The following is an 18,591-nucleotide window of genomic DNA, read 5'->3' on the forward strand; positions in this document are numbered from 1 at the left end:
ACACACACACACACACACACACACACACACACACACACACACACACACACACACACACACAGAGTTGTAGAATCAGAGAGAAGAACACCTGGCATACTGGAGTGGATGTTTCTGTTAATAATGACATTATTATACCTTTAACAAGAGCTTGTGACTAAATAATAACTACATTGGATCCATTGGATAAACAACTTATTTTATCCCCCATTTACTGAAAAGTTTTGGACAGACAGTACAAGGTTTCCCATTTATTGTTATTACTGATTTTGAACTTATTTTTGGTTATGGGGGTGGGTGTGAGGGGTTTAGGGTTATGGGGTTGGGTGGGTGGGTTTAGGGTTAAGGGGTTGGGTGGGTGGGTTTTTGTTTGTCTTGTGAGTTTGGTTTTCCAGAGAACTTGAAGGTTTTTTTACTACTGATATCTATCTTCCTGACATTCCTTCAATTAAAAATACGTTAAAATACAAGGTTTCCATCTGACCGTGACATTATGTAATTGTGTAATTAGTTGGTGAGAGCTAATTATTATGAATTAATAAAGTTATTTGACATGACTTAAAACACCCGCCGCCATTCATTAATAGCGTACTGCCAGGGTTTTATCGCGCGTAACACTTACTTTGAAGAGCCAAATATCCGTAATTGCATGTTACAGTGACAAACTGCTGTGTGTGGTGTCTTGACCGGTTGTTGTTCTCTCGGTCGATGGTGAAAAAAACCCGACCACAAGTATCACAGCGCCTGCTACAGGCCGTTGAAAACGCTTGTCTGGGCCAGAAACGGCCCCTCAATGTCGTTTCAGAGATACAGGCCTTTGAATGCAGGGCTTAGAATGAAAGTGGATGCGCGGATTGCGCGCGCATCTTCAAAATGGCCGCGGCCACTGTCCTACTTGGTGTTGTTGTGCTAACGAACGGTGGCTAACGATACAATCGGATCAAAACATGGATTAAAGAATATAAACCCTATAAACCTAATTATTATGCATTAATAAAGTTATTTAACATGAGTTTAATCACCACCTACCTGTGGATGGATTGTAGGTGTTGCCGAGGTTAGTGATGACTCTCTTATAGACCAGAGTGGTGTCAGAACCAAATGGTCCAACATATCCAGAACCCAAACCAACAGAGAAGGCAATCTGTGGTTTGTCTGTCAACACAGGAACATTACATAACTGTTTATAATATTATTAAAGCATTAATGATACTATCAGCCCTACTATATTAAAGCCCCATATTACTTATGATAATGCTTTTTCTTTGTTTTTTTTTTAAATATAATGCTTAACAACATATTTGATAATATGTACTTACTCCACAGTTCCTGCACCTTGTTGTCAGTGTCAGCGAGCCTGTTCTCTACGGTGGACAGCTGAGCAAGCTGGGCTGAAATCAACAACATTCATATTAAATCAGGCACAAATCCACCTGTAGTTTCATTTGAGTAGATCAACTATACAATCAATAACATGAACAACTAACTAACTAACTATTCTCCAAGCATCAAATTAAGTAATTAAAATGAATTGAACACTAAAGTAAGTCATTGTTTCATCACTGTCCTCTCCTGCCTGCATCCACTGAACATCATGTTGTTCTAATTATTACCTTCACTGTCCTTCTTCAAGGCCTCCACACTGGTCTCACTGCTGCTCAGTCTGGTCTCTAGAACCTGGACCTGGTCATCAGTGGTACCCAGTCTGGTCTCTAGGACCTGGACCTGGTCATCAGTGGTACCCAGTCTGGTCTCTAGAACCTGGACCTGGTCATCAGTGGTACCCAGTCTGGTCTCTAGAACCTGGACCTGGTCATCAGTGGTACCCAGTCTGGTCTCTAGAACCTGGACCTGGCCATCAGTGGTACCCAGTCTGGTCTCTAGAACCTGGACCTGGTCATCAGTGGTACCCAGTCTGGTCTCTAGAACCTGGACCTGGTCATCAGTGGTACCCAGTCTGGTCTCTAGAACCTGGACCTGGTCATCAGTGGTACCCTGACTGGTCTCTAGAACCTGGACCTGGTCATCAGTGGTACCCAGTCTGGTTTCTAGAACCTGGACCTGGCCATCAGTGGTACCCAGTCTGGTCTCTAGAACCTGGACCTGGTCATCAGTGGTACCCAGTCTGGTCTCTAGGACCTGGACCTGGTCATCAGTGGTACCCAGTCTGGTCTCTAGAACCTGGACCTGGTCATCAGTGGTACCCAGTCTGGTCTCTAGGACCTGGACCTGGTCATCAGTGGTATTCAGTCTGGTCTCTAGAACCTGGACCTGGTCATCAGTGGTACCCAGTCTGGTCTCTAGAACCTGGACCTGGTCATCAGTGGTATTCAGTCTGGTTAGTAGGACCTGAACTTCGGTCTCACAGCTGCTCAGTCTGGCCTGAAGGTCATCCCGCTCTTTCTCAGCGGCGCTCAGTTTGGCAGCCATTTCTGAAGAGAAGAAAATTACAACAAAATTATTACATTTAGTAATAGAGATTAGTAAATGTTATTGGCCCGGTTTCCCAAAGGACACATGGTGTAAGAGGTATGGTGTAGCACATGCTCAGATGCCCTCTAGGCCAAACACAGAAGCCTGTGGACATAGGCATTCTGTGCATAGATGTGCCACGCAATGGTAGGCCTCAGGCCTCAGGTCTACCATTCTGAAATTTAATTTAATAATATTTGGACTGCTGGACAGCTGACAGTAGGCTCTCTTTACTATTTAAAAAAATATATATAAAAAAATATATATATATATATATATATATATATATATATATATATATATAAGTAAAGAGAGTAAAGAGAGCCTACTGGTAGACCTGAGGCCTACCAATGCGTGGCACATCTATGCACGGAATGTCTATGTTCACAGGCTTCTGTGTGCGGCCCAGAGGGCATCTGAGCATGTGCTACACCATACCTCTTACACCATGTGTCCTTTGGGAAACCGGGCCATTATCACCACAGCATCTATTCTCAAAAAAATAAAATAATTTAACGCCAAACTAAAGTCATTTTCTATTCACCAAGCATCAAATGAAGTAATTAAAATGGATTATTACTATATTAAATTAAGACATTTTTTCCTCTCCTGCCTGCAGCCACTGAACATCATGGTGTTCTGATTACCTTGACTGTCCTTCTTCAAGGCCTCCACACTGGTCTCACTGCTGCTCAGTCTGGTCTCTAGAACCTCCACACTGGTCTCACTGCTGCTCAGTCTGGTCTCTAGAACCTCCACACTGGTCTCACTGCTGCTCAGTCTGGTCTCTAGAACCTCCACACTGGTCTCACTGCTGCTCAGTCTGGTCTCTAGAACCTCCACACTGGTCTCACTGCTGCTCAGTCTGGTCTCTAGAACCTCCACACTGGTCTCACTGCTGCTCAGTCTGGTCTCACTGCTGCTCAGTCTGCTCTGATGGTCTTCCAGCTCTTTCTCACCGGCACTCAGTTTGGCAGCCATTTCTGAAGAGAAGGAAATCACAGCTAAAACACATTTTAAAACACACACACACACACACACACACACACACACACACACACACACACACACACACACACACACACACACACACACACACACACACACACACACACACACACACACACACACACACACACACACACACACACACACACACACACACACACACATCAGCCCTTATCTTCTTTAACTTGAACTTCTTCAACAAAAATAATGAATCACACTTTGCACACATGTAAGAAAAGCATTCCTGACCTGCATTCTCCTTGGCCATCCGTTCCATCTCGTACTTGGTGATGCCCAGCTCCAACCGAAGATCACTCACGGAGTCCCTCTGCTCCTTGACCTCTCCCTCCACGTTGCGCAGGCTCTCTCTGGTCTCGGCTCTCATGTCCACCACGGTGGTTCCCAGGTTGTTCACCATGGCCTTCTGCTTCTCCACCTCTCCCTCCACGTTGCTCAGGCTCTCTCTGGTCTCGGCTCTCATGTCCACCACGGTGGCTCCCAGGTTGAGCACCATGCCTCTCAACTTCTCCAGTTCGGTCCAGAGGTCGGGTTGTAAGAGGGTGGCTGGTTCTGCGCCGTTGCCTCTCTCCCTGCCCGACCCCCCTGAGTCTCCCTGAGCTCGGACCTCAGAGAGACACATGAACAGCAGAACCAGCAAAGCTCCGGCAGCCTTCATTCTGGATGCAGAGTGGAGATACTGAAGACACTGTGTGGAGCACTCGTCTTTATACTCTCATGCCCTCGTAGACTATAGCGTTGGACACGTCACAGTGCCCAGTGGAAAGTTAATCTACAAGCTGGACACTAAATAAAGTCAAGGACGGTCTGATAAGTCCAACATGTGCTTCACGATTAGACGCGTGGAAAGGACGCCCTGGCTCTGAAATAAGTGTCTGTGTGAACATGTTTTAAGTAATCAGCTGGTGTTTTTCTGCAGTGATGTGAGGGCACTGAGTGTGACATGTTCAGGTAATGGAAAGTATCCATACAAAAATAGATATTCTTATGAACCCGCTCAACTGTTTACTGTTCCTGCAATCCTTAATCTTCCCAGCGACCAGCCTCTTTCTCTCTCTCGCTGTGTGTGTGTGTGTGTGTGTGTGTGTGTGTGTGTGTGTGTGTGTGTGTGTGTGTGTGTGTGTGTGTGTGTGTGTGTGTGTGTGTGTGTGTGTGTGTGTGTGTAGGCATGTTTACCTGTAGACCAAAACGAGCCTGCTTATCTACAGCACGTGCACCACGCACGCGCACACACACGCATGCACGCACGCACGCACGCACGCACGCACGCACGCACGCACGCACGCACGCACACTCCCAATCTTGCAAACCTATTTTGCAAGGTCAATAGGTCATTAAGCTAAAAGTTCATGATTTGTCCAAAAACTTTGGGATATAACAAACAGCCGATCTACAAACTCAGTAACTCACAGTAGTCAAACTTGCTGAACTACAAGCTCACAGTAATCAATCTTCAAGCCGATCTACAAGCTCACAGTTGTCATAATATAAGATGCGGCGCCTTGTGAGCTTGTAGATCTGCTATTTTGACCAGCCTACTTTAGCATGGCAGTAGATAGTAGTATTAAATATGGCATTTAATTTGTATTGTGTGTGAAAAGATAATAATAAAAAAATGATTTCCACACGACAGAGATGAAATAATAAAAGTTAAATTATTTGACAATGTTGAGAAATTAATGTTTCTGATCCAATCACCTGCTGCTACTAGATCAAACCTGTAAATAACATTATAATTGTGGTTGAAGTTATTTACAGGGTGATAAATACTATCACCCTGTAAATAACTTCAACCACTTGAACCCCAGCATCCCTATTATGGAGGAACATTCACCAAAATAGCCGATCTACAAGCTCACAACGCCTTGCAACGTGACACATTGTGCGCTGGTAGATCTGCTATTGTTGGCACAGAGATATTGGGCCCTGTCTTGCTCCCACCTTTATTCCTAAACTTATTTTGCCATTTTTTACCATTTTAAAACATTTTAAAATAGTTCAACCAGCCGATCGACACATTGTGAGCTTGCAGAATGCAGATCAGCTATTTGAACTATTTTAAAAATGTTTAAAAATGGTAAAAGAAATGACAGATAAGGATAATGGGTTGGTGTAGATGGAACCAGAACGCACCAGTACAGTGTCACGGCACCCCCCTGAACTAGAGAACACAACAGGTGCACTGTGTGTGACTGTGTGTGTGTGTGTGTGTGTGTTCGTTCGTGCGTGCGTGCGTGCGTGCGTGCGTGCGTGCGCGCGCGTGTGTGCGTGTGAGTAAATTATTCTTTTTTGGGGTTTCCTAAAATATATTATTTCAATAGATTAAGGAAATTAAACATCCTACTATAAATGCGCCACGTCTCATGTGTGTGTGTGTGTGTGTACGGTTGTAATGCACGTAACTCGAGAACCGTTCGCCCCAAAGACTTCACATTTGACACACGTGTTCCACCCCCCCCCCCCCCCCCCCGCCCCCCCGCAGGGAGTGCAGTGCCCGGTATCGAGTCGGTCGGAACCACGGTTCTCCAGAACCACCACAAAAGGCTCTTCCCAGGCTCTGCCAGTGGGCCTAATCAGCCTAAAATCCCCTCACCTGTGCAATTTCCGGCCTTAGCCTCAGCCAATAGGCCTATCTCACAGCCCGCTTTCCACGCCCACTTCCGGTAAATAGTGGTGTCTTTAACATTAGCATTTACACGTTTTTTTCTCTGGAGAATCTAAGTACATTTTCTAATGTAAAAATGTGACAAACCAATATTATTATGAAGCAAACAAGATGGTAAATCAGCTCGAACAGATAGAACAAACCTTACCTTGAGAAAACAAAAGTTGTAGACACCCCGAAAGGGGGCGTATTAAGGGGGGCGGGGAAATTCTGTGAGATAGGCTTATAGATTGCCCTGGCAACCCCACACCTGCAAATTGATTACTTAACCACTCCACTTTTCACAGTCAGTTTGCACACTTCAGGCAGACAGACAGATACAGAGATCTCCATGTGGGACACAGACAGATATAGTTAAAACAGTTGCTATGACAAGTTGACAACGGGTATTATTACTAGGTTCCCAAGTTAAATCGTTCTCAAGTAGGCCGATGGGCACCTGCAGGTCACCAAAAGGGGTTCCCATCCAGAATGGGTTAATATCTAAATATTTTCCCTTAAGATATACATTATGTCACAGTTAAAACCTGAGAGAATATCTGTTTCCATTTGGAAAGATTGATAATATTTAACTACTTTGAACCCCAGCATTTATTCTGGGGGGGAGCGTTTGCCAAAAATTACAAAATACAAACTCACAATGCGTTGTGTCACAATGTAGAAAATGGTTTTAAAATGTATTTTTTGAGAGAAGCAGCACAGCAGCAGTTGGAGTTACACAGTTACGGCCGGGCTCCACCGGGCGCGTTGCGTCTCCGTCGCGTGCGTCAAAAAACGCACCGGTTCAATTTTAATGGACGCGTTGCGTCTCCGTCACGCGGGCAGTGGAGCCACCCTTCATTGATTAAAAAGGGAACATTCCCTGACGGTGACGGAGACGCGACGCTGACGCGTCCGGTGGAGCCCTGGCGTAAGTGATACAAAGCAGTGATGTTTTTGGCAGCACATTTCTATTTTAGTTTTAGTCACTTGAATAGTTTTAATTTAGTTTTAGTCACATTTTAGTCACCCGGAATGTTTTAGTGTTAGTCTAGTTTCAGTCGACTAAATATCATAAGATTATAGTCGACTAAATCTACAGTCGACTAAAATGCATTTTTGCCGGCCTTGATGCCGTCGTAATGCCGTCGTAATGGCTGATTTTAAACTTGCTGAAAATAGCCGGTCTACAAGCTCACAACGCGTCGCTCTGCGACGCGTTGTGAGCTTGTAGACCGGCTATTTTCAGCATGCAACCAAGTGTTAAATGACTTATACTGGATCTCTTGTCCACTAGTCCCCATCCTAGCATTTTAGTCTAGTTTTTATTTGCTGACGAAAATTGTCAATATATTTAGTCTTAGTTTTAGTCATCATAGCTTAGTCCTCATTTAGTTTCCATTTAGTTTTCGTCAGTGAAAAAAGGTAGTCGACGGACGTTTTTCCTCTTAGTTTTAGTAGACGAAATCAACACTGCCCCTACAGGGTCCTCAGATTAACTACAGGGTGTGACAGGGACTTTATTTATTTTTTACATGAACCACTTCAACCCTAGCATCTCTATTCTGAGCGGAACATTAGCCGAAAGTAGCAGATCTACAAGCTCACAGCGCCTCGCAATGTGAGGCGTTGTGAACTGGTAGATCTGCTATTTTCCGACAAAGACATTTGGTGTAGAACAAAATCTTTGTAAACTGTGCCTCCCTCCTCCAGCTCTGTGATCCTTCCATTAGAAATGGATTCCATCTGTCCGTGAAAAATGACTCTTCAATAATTCACACACTGAACTTAGGTATTATTTTTCCTCATATCTTTGCTGCCAGGCAGAAACCTTGTATCTCCACATTTTGTTTGATTTAGTTTTTTTATATATAAATTAATGTCCTAGTTCACACTTCATCAGCCAGTAATTATTATTATTGTAATTATTTGTTCGGCCCAAAATATTGTGTTTATTGTCATGATTTGTCACGACTCGAGTTGGCTTTGTACGACGCTTATAAGGTCTATAAATAAATACGTTTTGAAATGTCTATGAGGAAAATGAACAGGGAATCATTTCCTGGTCCCTGGTAGGGGGCGGGACTGTGACGCTCTATGACAATGGCGTGCAAAAGTAGTTAAAATAGCAGATCTACAAGTTTGCTCGAGCGGCGATGTTTGCCATCTTTGAAAGAACAACAGTAATACATTAAAAGCATTAACAAACAGCCTGTGACTAAATAATAACGACATTGGATGCATTTGGAACAGTGAAAACTAACAGTTTGTTTCCACCTGACCAGTGATGATATACTGCATATAAACACATCATTAGAATTATAGATGAATTATTATAGTGTTAAACATAATAATAGTAAACATACAATAAACAGACAATAGTGCTTTTGAATATGTGTTTATTCACTGATTGAGTAATAGTACCATGCAGTATCACTGTTACATGTACACTATATAAAGTAATGGTACTGGTATCAGTGTTACATGTACACTCTATAAAGTAATGGTACTGGTATCAGTGTTACATGTACACTCTATAAAGTAATGGTACTGGTATCAGTGTTACATGTACACTCTATAAAGTAATGGTACTGGTATCAGTGTTACATGTACACTCTATAAAGTAATGGTACTGGTATCAGTGTTACATGGACACTCTATAAAGTAATGGTACCGGTATCAGTGTTACATGTACACTCTATAAAGTAATGGTACTGGTATCATTGTTACATGTACACTCTATAAAGTAATGGTACTGGTATCAGTGTTACATGTACACTCTATAAAGTAATGGTACTGGTATCAGAGTTACATGTACACTCTATAAAGTAATGGTACTGGTATCAGTGTTACATGTACACTCTATAAAGTAATGGTACTGGTATCAGTGTTACATGTACACTCTATAAAGTAATGGTACTGGTATCAGTGTTACATGTACACTCTATAAAGTAATGGTACTGGTATCACTGTTACATGTACACTCTATAAAGTAATGGTACTGGTATCACTGTTACATGTACACTCTATAAAGTAATGGTACTGGTATCAGTGTTACATGTACACTCTATAAAGTAATGGTACTGGTATCAGTGTTACATGGAATAGACCAGAACACCACTCCATGTGCTGTAGTTCTCTGAGCTATCCCAGAGCCTGTACCCAGAAGGTAGTCTCATGTCAACGGTGTCTCCCTCCTCCAGCTCTAGGATCATTCCATTAGAAATGGATTCGACCGATCCATGATTGTTGTATCCCTCGTTCCACATGAGACGCTGACCATTTTTATACATTGTGATAACCACATGCTCTGATGAACTACCATAGTGAGCTGCAGTGAACCTGAAGTTATAAAGTCCTTTAACAGGAGATATGAAGATTCCTATGTAGAGAACATGTGCACGCACGCACGCACGCACACACACACACACACACACACACACACACACACACACACACACACACACACACACACACACACACACACACACACACACACACACACACACACACACACACAGAGTTGTAGAATCAGAGAGAAGAACACCTGGCATACTGGAGTGGATGTTTCTGTTAATAATGACATTATTATACCTTTAACAAGAGCTTGTGACTAAATAATAACTACATTGGATCCATTGGATAAACAACTTATTTTATCCCCCATTTACTGAAAAGTTTTGGACAGACAGTACAAGGTTTCCCATTTATTGTTATTACTGATTTTGAACTTATTTTTGGTTATGGGGGTGGGTGTGAGGGGTTTAGGGTTATGGGGTTGGGTGGGTGGGTTTAGGGTTAAGGGGTTGGGTGGGTGGGTTTTTGTTTGTCTTGTGAGTTTGGTTTTCCAGAGAACTTGAAGGTTTTTTTACTACTGATATCTATCTTCCTGACATTCCTTCAATTAAAAATACGTTAAAATACAAGGTTTCCATCTGACCGTGACATTATGTAATTGTGTAATTAGTTGGTGAGAGCTAATTATTATGAATTAATAAAGTTATTTGACATGACTTAAAACACCCGCCGCCATTCATTAATAGCGTACTGCCAGGGTTTTATCACGCGTAACACTTACTTTGAAGAGCCAAATATCCGTAATTGCATGTTACAGTGACAAACTGCTGTGTGTGGTGTCTTGACCGGTTGTTGTTCTCTCGGTCGATGGTGAAAAAAACCCGACCACAAGTATCACAGCGCCTGCTACAGGCCGTTGAAAACGCTTGTCTGGGCCAGAAACGGCCCCTCAATGTCGTTTCAGAGATACAGGCCTTTGAATGCAGGGCTTAGAATGAAAGTGGATGCGCGGATTGCGCGCGCATCTTCAAAATGGCCGCGGCCACTGTCCTACTTGGTGTTGTTGTGCTAACGAACGGTGGCTAACGATACAATCGGATCAAAACATGGATTAAAGAATATAAACCCTATAAACCTAATTATTATGCATTAATAAAGTTATTTAACATGAGTTTAATCACCACCTACCTGTGGATGGATTGTAGGTGTTGCCGAGGTTAGTGATGACTCTCTTATAGACCAGAGTGGTGTCAGAACCAAATGGTCCAACATATCCAGAACCCAAACCAACAGAGAAGGCAATCTGTGGTTTGTCTGTCAACACAGGAACATTACATAACTGTTTATAATATTATTAAAGCATTAATGATACTATCAGCCCTACTATATTAAAGCCCCATATTACTTATGATAATGCTTTTTCTTTTTTCTTTTTTAATATAATGCTTAACAACATATTTGATAATATGTACTTACTCCACAGTTCCTGCACCTTGTTGTCAGTGTCAGCGAGCCTGTTCTCTACGGTGGACAGCTGAGCAAGCTGGGCTGAAATCAACAACATTCATATTAAATCAGGCACAAATCCACCTGTAGTTTCATTTGAGTAGATCAACTATACAATCAATAACATGAACAACTAACTAACTAACTATTCTCCAAGCATCAAATTAAGTAATTAAAATGAATTGAACACTAAAGTAAGTCATTGTTTCATCACTGTCCTCTCCTGCCTGCATCCACTGAACATCATGTTGTTCTAATTATTACCTTCACTGTCCTTCTTCAAGGCCTCCACACTGGTCTCACTGCTGCTCAGTCTGGTCTCTAGAACCTGGACCTGGTCATCAGTGGTACCCAGTCTGGTCTCTAGGACCTGGACCTGGTCATCAGTGGTACCCAGTCTGGTCTCTAGAACCTGGACCTGGTCATCAGTGGTACCCAGTCTGGTCTCTAGAACCTGGACCTGGTCATCAGTGGTACCCAGTCTGGTCTCTAGAACCTGGACCTGGCCATCAGTGGTACCCAGTCTGGTCTCTAGAACCTGGACCTGGTCATCAGTGGTACCCAGTCTGGTCTCTAGAACCTGGACCTGGTCATCAGTGGTACCCAGTCTGGTCTCTAGAACCTGGACCTGGTCATCAGTGGTACCCAGACTGGTCTCTAGAACCTGGACCTGGTCATCAGTGGTACCCAGTCTGGTTTCTAGAACCTGGACCTGGCCATCAGTGGTACCCAGTCTGGTCTCTAGAACCTGGACCTGGTCATCAGTGGTACCCAGTCTGGTCTCTAGGACCTGGACCTGGTCATCAGTGGTACCCAGTCTGGTCTCTAGAACCTGGACCTGGTCATCAGTGGTACCCAGTCTGGTCTCTAGGACCTGGACATGGTCATCAGTGGTATTCAGTCTGGTCTCTAGAACCTGGACCCGGTCATCAGTGGTACCCAGTCTGGTCTCTAGAACCTGGACCTGGTCATCAGTGGTATTCAGTCTGGTTAGTAGGACCTGAACTTCGGTCTCACAGCTGCTCAGTCTGGCCTGAAGGTCTTCCCGCTCTTTCTCAGCGGCGCTCAGTTTGGCAGCCATTTCTGAAGAGAAGAAAATTACAACAAAATTATTACATTTAGTAATAGAGATTAGTAAATGTTATTGGCCCGGTTTCCCAAAGGACACATGGTGTAAGAGGTATGGTGTAGCACATGCTCAGATGCCCTCTAGGCCACACACAGAAGCCTGTGGACATAGGCATTCTGTGCATAGATGTGCCACGCAATGGTAGGCCTCAGGCCTCAGGTCTACCATTCTGAAATTTAATTTAATAATATTTGGACTGCTGGACAGCTGACAGTAGGCTCTCTTTACTATTTAAAAAAATATATAAAAATATATATATATATATATATATATATATATATATATATATATATATATATATATATATAAGTAAAGAGAGTAAAGAGAGCCTACTGGTAGACCTGAGGCCTACCAATGCGTGGCACATCTATGCACGGAATGTCTATGTTCACAGGCTTCTGTGTGCGGCCCAGAGGGCATCTGAGCATGTGCTACACCATACCTCTTACACCATGTGTCCTTTGGGAAACCGGGCCATTATCACCACAGCATCTATTCTCAAAAAAATAAAATAATTTAACGCCAAACTAAAGTCATTTTCTATTCACCAAGCATCAAATGAAGTAATTAAAATGGATTATTACTATATTAAATTAAGACATTTTTTCCTCTCCTGCCTGCAGCCACTGAACATCATGGTGTTCTGATTACCTTGACTGTCCTTCTTCAAGGCCTCCACACTGGTCTCACTGCTGCTCAGTCTGGTCTCTAGAACCTCCACACTGGTCTCACTGCTGCTCAGTCTGGTCTCTAGAACCTCCACACTGGTCTCACTGCTGCTCAGTCTGGTCTCTAGAACCTCCACACTGGTCTCACTGCTGCTCAGTCTGGTCTCACTGCTGCTCAGTCTGCTCTGAAGGTCTTCCAGCTCTTTCTCACCGGCACTCAGTTTGGCAGCCATTTCTGAAGAGAAGGAAATCACAGCTAAAACACATTTTAAAACACACACACACACACACACACACACACACACACACACACACACACACACACACACACACACACACACACACACACACACACACAAACACACACACACACACACACACACACACACACACACACACACACACACACACACACACACACACATCAGCCCTTATCTTCTTTAACTTGAACTTCTTCAACAAAAATAATGAATCACACTTTGCACACATGTAAGAAAAGCATTCCTGACCTGCATTCTCCTTGGCCATCCGTTCCATCTCGTACTTGGTGATGCCCAGCTCCAACCGAAGATCACTCACGGAGTCCCCCTGCTTCTCCACCTCTCCCTCCACGTTGCTCAGGCTCTCTCTGGTCTCGGCTCTCATGTCCACCACGGTGGCTCCCAGGTTGAGCACCATGCCTCTCAACTTCTCCAGTTCGGTCCAGAGGTCGGGTTGTAAGAGGGTGGCTGGTTCTGCGCCGTTGCCTCTCTCACTGCCCGACCCCCCTGAGTCTCCCTGAGCTCGGACCTCAGAGAGACACATGAACAGCAGAACCAGCAAAGCTCCGGCAGCCTTCATTCTGGATGCAGAGTGGAGATACTGAAGACACTGTGTGGAGCACTCGTCTTTATACTCTCATGCCCTCGTAGACTATAGCGTTGGACACGTCACAGTGCCCAGTGGAAAGTTAATCTACAAGCTGGACACTAAATAAAGTCAAGGACGGTCTGATAAGTCCAACATGTGCTTCACGATTAGACGCGTGGAAAGGACGCCCTGGCTCTGAAATAAGTGTCTGTGTGAACATGTTTTAAGTAATCAGCTGGTGTTTTTCTGCAGTGATGTGAGGGCACTGAGTGTGACATGTTCAGGTAATGGAAAGTATCCATACAAAAATAGATATTCTTATGAACCCGCTCAACTGTTTACTGTTCCTGCAATCCTTAATCTTCCCAGCGACCAGCCTCTTTCTCTCTCTCGCTGTGTGTGTGTGTGTGTGTGTGTGTGTGTGTGTGTGTGTGTGTGTGTGTGTGTGTGTGTGTGTGTGTGTGTGTGTGTGTGTAGGCATGTTTACCTGTAGACCAAAACGAGCCTGCTTATCTACAGCACGTGCACCACGCACGCGCACACACACGCATGCACGCACGCACGCACGCACGCACGCACGCACGCACACTCCCAATCTTGCAAACCTATTTTGCAAGGTCAATAGGTCATTAAGCTAAAAGTTCATGATTTGTCCAAAAACTTTGGGATATAACAAACAGCCGATCTACAAACTCAGTAACTCACAGTAGTCAAACTTGCTGAACTACAAGCTCACAGTAATCAATCTTCAAGCTGATCTACAAGCTCACAGTTGTCATAATATAAGATGCGGCGCCTTGTGAGCTTGTAGATCTGCTATTTTGACCAGCCTACTTTAGCATGGCAGTAGATAGTAGTATTAAATATGGCATTTAATTTGTATTGTGTGTGAAAAGATTAATAAAAAAATGATTTCCACACGACAGAGATGAAATAATAAAAGTTAAATTATTTGACAATGTTGAGAAATTAATGTTTCTGATCCAATCACCTGCTGCTACTAGATCAAACCTGTAAATAACATTATAATTGTGGTTGAAGTTATTTACAGGGTGATAAATACTATCACCCTGTAAATAACTTCAACCACTTGAACCCCAGCATCCCTATTATGGAGGAACATTCACCAAAATAGCCGATCTACAAGCTCACAACGCCTTGCAACGTGACACATTGTGCGCTGGTAGATCTGCTATTGTTGGCACAGAGATATTGGGCCCTGTCTTGCTCCCACCTTTATTCCTAAACTTATTTTGCCATTTTTTACCATTTTAAAACATTTTAAAATAGTTCAACCAGCCGATCGACACATTGTGAGCTTGCAGAATGTAGATCAGCTATTTGAACTATTTTAAAAATGTTTAAAAATGGTAAAAGAAATGACAGATAAGGATAATGGGTAAGGGGTGGAGCCAGATGTAGCACTTGGTGTAGATGGAACCAGAACGCACCAGTACAGTGTCACGGCACCCCCCTGAACTAGAGAACACAACAGGTGCACTGTGTGTGACTGTGTGTGACTGTGTGTGTGTGTGTGTGTTCACACACACACACATGAGACGTGGCGCATTTATAGTAGGATGTTTAATTTCCTTAATCTATTGAAATAATATATTTTAGGAAACCCCAAAAAAGAAGAATAATTTACTCACACGCACACACACACACACACGCACGCGCGCACACACACGCACGCACGCACGCGCGCGCGCACGCACGCACGCACGCACGCACGCACGCACGCACGCACGCACGCACGCTTCTTAAATTACCTCTGTTAACATGTAGCGTCTATGGAGTGACGTCACGCTATCACCACTAACCCCGAAAGGGGGCGTATTAAGGGGGGCGGGGAAATTCTGTGAGATAGGCTTATTGATTGACATGGCAACCCCACACCTGCAAATTGATTACTTAACCACTCCACTTTTCACAGTCAGTTTGCACACTTCAGGCAGACAGACAGATACAGAGATCTTGACACAGACAGATAGATAAAACAGGTGCTATGACACGTTGACAACGGGTATTATTACTAGGTTCCCAAGTTAAATCGTTCTCAAGTAGGCCGATGGGCACCTGCAGGTCACCAAAAGGGGTTCCCATCCAGAATGGGTTAATATCTAAATATTTTCCCTTAAGATATACAGTATGTCACAGTTAAAACCTGAGAGAATATCTGTTTCCATTTGGAAAGATTGATAATATTTAACTACAGCATTTATTCTGGGGGGGAGCGTTTGCCAAAAATAGCACATCTACAAACAATGTAGCAAATGTAGAAAATGGTTTTAAAATGTATTTTTTGAGAGAAGCAGAACAGCAGCAGTTGGAGTTACACAGTTACTGATACAAAGCAGTGTTGTTTTTGGCAGCACATTTCTATTTTAGTTTTAGTCACTTGAATAGTTTTCATTTAGTTTTAGTCACATTTTAGTCACCCGGAATGTTTTAGTGTTAGTCTAGTTTCAGTCGACTAGATATCATACGATTATAGTCGTCTAAATCTACAGTTGATTTAGTCGACTAAAATGCATTTTGGCCGGCCTTGATGCCGTCGTAATGCCGTCGTAATGGCTGATTTTAAACTTGCTGAAAATAGCCGGTCTACAAGCTCACAACGCGTCGCAGAGCGACGCGTTGTGAGCTTGTAGATCGGTTATTTTGCAACCAAGTGTTAAATGACTTATACTGGATCTCTTGTCCACTAGTCCCCATCCTAGCATTTTAGTCTAGTTTTTATTTGCTGACGAAAATTGTCAATATATTTAGTCTTAGTTTGAGTCATCATAGCTTAGTCCTCATTTAGTTTCCATTTAGTTTTCGTCAGTGAAAAAAGGTAGTCGAGGGACGTTTTTCCTCTTAGTTTTAGTCGACGAAATCAACACTGCCCTAAAGGGTCCTCAGATTAACTACAGGGTGTGACAGGAACTTTATTTATTTTTTACATGAACCACTTCAACTATAGCATCTCTATTCTGAGCGGAACATTAGCCGAAAGTATAGCAGATCTACAAGCTCACAGCGCCTCGCAATGTGAGGCGTTGTGAGCTGGTATAGATCTGCTATTTTCCGACTAAATCTTTGTAAACTGCGCCTCCCTCCTCCAGCTCTGTGATCCTTCCATTAGAAATGGATTCCATCTGTCCGTGAAAAATGACTCTTCAATAATTCACACACTGAACTTAGGTATTATTTTTCCTCATATCTTTGCTGCCAGGCAGAAACCTTGTATCTCCATATTTCAGTTTGATTTAGTTTTTTTTTATATATAAATGAATGTCCTAGTTCACACTTCATCAGCCAGTATAGAGCGTTGCAGTCCCGCCCCCTACCAGGGACCAGGAAATGATTCCCCGTTCATTTTCCTCATAGACATTACAAAACGTATTTATTTAAAGACCTTTTAAGCCTCGTACAAAGCCAACTGGAGTTGTGAGAAATCATGACAACAAACACAATTCGGGCCGAACAAATAATTAGAAAGAAGAAGAAAACGGAAGGTTAGAACACTTTTTTTTTTGTTTTTCTTCTTTGTAATTATTTGTTCGGCCCAAAATATTGTGTTTATTGTCATGATTTGTCACGACTCGAGTTGGCTTTGTACGAGGCTTATAAGGTCTATAAATAAATACTTTTTGAAATGTCTATGAGGAAAATGAACAGGGAATCATTTCCTGGTCCCTGGTAGGGGGCGGGACTGTGACGCTCTATGACAATGGCGTGCAAAAGTAGTTAAAATAGCAGATCTACAAGTTTGCTCGAGCGGCGATGTTTGCCATCTTTGAAAGAACAACAGTAATACATTAAAAGCATTAACAAACAGCGTGTGACTAAATAATAATGACATTGGATGCATTTGGAACAGTGAAAACTAACAGTTTGTTTCCACCTGACCAGTGATGATATACTGCATATAAACACATCATTAGAATTATAGATGAATTATTATAGTGTTAAACATAATAATAGTAAACATACAATAAACAGACAATAGTGCTTTTGAATATGTGTTTATTCACTGATTGAGTAATAGTACCATGCAGTATCACTGTTACATGTACACTCTATACAGTATAAAGTAATGGTACTGGTATCAGTGTTACATGTACACTATACAAAGTAATGGTACTGGTATCAGTGTTACATGTACACTCTATAAAGTAATGGTACTGGTATCAGAGTTACATGTACACTCTATAAAGTAATGGTACTGGTATCAGTGTTACATGTACACTCTATAAAGTATAAAGTAGTGGTACTGGTATCAGTGTTACATGTACACTCTATAAAGTAATGGTACTGGTATCAGTGTTACATGTACACTCTATAAAGTAATGTTACTGGTATCAGTGTTACATGTACACTCTATAAAGTAATGGTACTGGTATCAGTGTTACATGTACACTCTATAAAGTAATGGTACTGGTATCAGTGTTACATGTACACTCTATAAAGTAGTGGTACTGGTATCAGTGTTACATGTACACTCTATAAAGTAGTGGTACTGGTATCAGTGTTACATGGAATAGACCAGAACACCACTCCATGTGTTGTGGTTGTCTGAGTTATCATAGAGCCTGTACCCAGAAGGTAGTCTCATGTCAACGGTGTCTCCCTCCTCCAGCTCTAGGATCATTCCATTAGAAACGGATTCCACCGCTCCATGATTGTTGTATCCCTCGTTCCACATGAGACGCTGATCATTTTTATACATTGTGATCATCACATACTCTGATGAACTACCATAGACAGCTGCAGAGAACCTGAAGTCATAAAGTCCTTTAACAGGAGATGTGAAGATTCCTATGTAGAGAACACACATGCATGCACATACGCACAAATATACGCACACACACACACACACACACACACACACACACACACACACACACACACACACACACACACACACACACACACACACACACAGCTGTAGAATCAGAGAGAAGAACACCTGGCATACTGGAGTGGATGTTTCTGTTAATAATGTCATTATTATA

The sequence above is a fragment of the Electrona antarctica genome (assembly GCF_951216825.1).
Source record: "Electrona antarctica genome assembly, chromosome: 4".
In the NCBI taxonomy this organism is placed as follows: domain Eukaryota; kingdom Metazoa; phylum Chordata; class Actinopteri; order Myctophiformes; family Myctophidae; genus Electrona; species Electrona antarctica.